Source organism: Dromiciops gliroides, chromosome 1, assembly GCF_019393635.1.
Source record: "Dromiciops gliroides isolate mDroGli1 chromosome 1, mDroGli1.pri, whole genome shotgun sequence".
In the NCBI taxonomy this organism is placed as follows: Eukaryota; Metazoa; Chordata; class Mammalia; order Microbiotheria; family Microbiotheriidae; genus Dromiciops; species Dromiciops gliroides.
In genome coordinates, this window is record NC_057861.1 from 74,729,512 (window position 1) to 74,733,178 (window position 3,667).

The window sequence follows — 3,667 nt, forward strand, 5'->3', positions numbered from 1 at the left end:
ATTGCATCATGATCTGAGAAGGATGCATTTACTATTTCTGCCTTTCTACATTTGACTATGATGTTTTTGTGCCCTAATACATGGTCAATTTTTGAAAATGTGCCATGTACTGCTGGGGAAAAGGTATATTCCTTTCTCTCCCCATTCAATTTTCTCCAGACATCTATCATGTCTAACTTTTCTAGTAATCTATTCACCTCTTTCACTTTTTTCTTATTTATTTTTCAGCTAGATTTATCTAATTCTGAGAGGGGGAGATTCAGATCCCCCATTAGTATAGTATTACTGTCTAATTCCTTTTGTAACTCCTTTAACTTCTCCTCTAAGAATTTGGATGCTATACCACTTGGCGCATACATTTTTAATATTGATATTATGTCATTATCTATAGTACCTTTTAGCAAGATGTAATTTCCTTCCTTATCTCTTTTAATGAGATCTATTTTTGCCTGTGCTTTGTCTGAGATGAGAATTGCTACTCCTGCTTTTTTTATTTTAGCTGAAGCATAATATATTCTGCTCCAGCCTTTTACCTTTACTCTGTGTGTATCTCTCTGCTTCAAATATGTTTCTTGTAAACAGCATATTGTAGGGTTCTGGTTTTTAATCCACTCTGCCATTCACTTCAGTTTTATAGCAGAGTTCATCCCATTCACATTCACAGTTATTATTACTGACTGTCTATTCCCCTCCATTCTATTTACCCCCTTTGTACTTTCCCCCCTTCTTTTACCCTATTCCTCCTCACCAATGTTTTACTTCTTACCCCTGCCTCCCCCAATCTGCCCTCCCTTTTTATCACCCCCTCTCTTTTCTTTACCCTTTTCTCCCTTGCTTTTGTTCTCCCTTCTATCAGTCCCCCCCTTTCCCTTCCCCTTTTGCTTCCCTAAAGAATGAGCTGTTTCTTTATCCCAATGAACGTATATGTTATTCCCTCTTTGAATCAAATCTAATGAGAGTAGGGTTGAAACAATGTTCACCCCTCCTTTCTTTCCCTCTGTTGTAATAGGTTTTTTTTCACTTTTTCATATGATATAATTCACCCCATTCCTCCTCCCCATAGACTTCCTTTTTAACCCCTTTATTTTCTTTGTATCATCCTATCAAAGACAATTTATATTTATGCCCTCTGTGTAAAGTCCTTCTCTCTGCCCAAATACATTTACAGTTCTTAAGAGTTATGAGTATTATCTTCTGGTGTAGGGATATAAACAATTTAACCCAATTGAGTAACCTTTTTTTCCCCTCTGTTTACCTCTTTAAACTTCTCTTGAGTCTTGTATGTTAAGATTGAATTTTCTATTCAGTTCTGGTCTTTTTGTCAGGAAAGATTGAAAGTCCTCAATGTCATTAAATGTACATCTTTCCGCCTGAAAGAGAATGAACATTTTTGCTGGGTAATAGATTCTTGGCTGCAATCCAAGCTCCTTTGCCTCCTGGAATATCATATTCCAAGCCTTGCGGTTCTTTAATGTTGAAGCTGCCAGATCCTGAGCAATCCTGACTGTGGCTCCATGATATTTCAATTGCTTCTTTCTGGCTGCTTGGAGTATTTTCTTCTTCACCTGATAATTCTGGAATTTGGCTACAATATACCTTGGAGTTTTCCTTTTGGGGTCTCTTTCAGGAGGTGATCAGTGGATTCTTTCAATGATGATTTTATCCTCTGATTCTATGATATCAGGGCAGTTCTCCTTAATAATTTCCTGGAATATGGTGTCTAGATTCTTTTTCTGGTCCTGGCTTTTAGGCAGTCCAATGATTCTCAAATTGTCTCTCCTTGATCTGTTTTCCAGGTCAGTTGTCTTTCCAATGAGTTATTTCACATTTTCTTCCATTTTTTCATTCTTTTGATTCTGCTTGACTGATTCCTGGTGTTTCATGGATTCCTTATCTTCCAACTGTCCAATTTTAATTTTTAAGGCATTGTTTTCTTCAGTGAGATTATGCACCTTTTTTCCCATTTGGCCCAATGAATTTTTTAAGGCATTGTTTTCTTTTTATTTTAATGTAGTCAAAATGATCCACTCTGCACTTCATAATGTTCTCTATCTTATCTTTGGTCATAAATTCTTCCCCTCTCCATAGATCTGACAAATAAACTATTCGTTACTTTTCTAGTGTACCCATTTTGACATTACTTTGGTGGATGGTGTAAGATGTTGGTCTATACCTAGTTTCTGCCATCCTGTTTTCCAGTTTTCCCAGCAGGTTTTGTCAAATATTGAGTGTTTATCCTGGGGGCTAGAGTCTTTTGGTTTATCAGATAGGAGATGACTATATTAATTTACTGCTATTTGTTGTGTGTCTAACCTATTCCACTGATCCACCTCTCTATTTCTTAGCCAGTATCAAATTATTTCAATGGTTGCTGCTTTATAATAGTTTTAGATCTGGTACAGCTAGGCCACTTTCTTTTGCATTTTTTTTCATTAATTCCCTTGATTATGGTGAGAGGAATGCACTGAAAGAAAGGGAAAGTGAGTGATGGAATGGAGTAAAGTATTTTATAAGAAAGAAACAAGAAAAAGCTTATGCATTGGAGGGGAAGATGGAGAAGGGGCTGGGGAGTAAGTGAACCTTACTCTTATATATACACTTAAGTGGGTTTAGTAATATATCTTGCCCTGAGGGAAAGTGGTAGGGGAAGGGGATAAGGGGGGAAGAGGTGAAGGAAGGGAGGGCAGATTAGGGGAGGGGACAGTCAGAAGCAAAACACTTTAGAGGAGGAACATGGTGAAAGAAGATAGAAAATAGAGTAAATGTTATGGGGAGGGAATATGATGAAGGGAAAAACAGTTAGCAATAGTAACTGAAAAAAAATGAAGCAAGTTTGTCTGACAGGCCTCATTTCTCAAGCACATAGAGAACTGAGTCAAATTTGTTAGAATAAGAGCCATTCCCCAATTTATAGGTGATCAAAAGATATGAAGTTTTCAGATGAAATAATCAAAGCTACCTATAGCCATATGAAAAAAAATGCTTTAACAAACATTCTGTAGAGCAATTTGGAACTATGGCCAAAGGGCTGTAAAACCATGCATGCTCTTTGACCTAGTAATACCACTACTAGGTTGGTATCCAAAAAGAGATAAAAAACAAAAACTTGAATTAGAAATTGAGATGTCCATCAATTGGGGAATGACTGAACAAATTGTGGGATGAGATTAAAATGGAACACTTGTGCTATAAGAAATGATGAGCAGTTTACTATCAGAAAAACCAGGAAAAAATTTTCATGAGCTGATACAAAGTGAAATGTACTGTATACAAAGTAACAGCAATATTGTAAGATGATCAGCTGTGAATGACTTAGCTATTTTCAGCAATACAATAATCCAAGACAACTCTGAAGGACTTATAAAAAATGCAATTCCTTTCCAGAGAAAGAACTAATGGTTTTTGAATGTTTTTTTTAGTTACTTTTTCTCAAGTTTTGTCTATTTTTTCTCACAACCTGACTCATGTGGAAGTGTTTTGCATGACTACACATGTATAACGTATTTTGAATTGCTTATGTTCTTAAGGGGAGGTGTGGAGGGAGGAAGAGAATTTGGAACACAAAGTTTTAAAAATTGATGTTTAAAAGAAAAAAAAGAAAAATTGACGTTAAAAATTGTTGGGAAAAATAAAATTCCAAGTAAAACATAAAAAAATTAATTCCCTT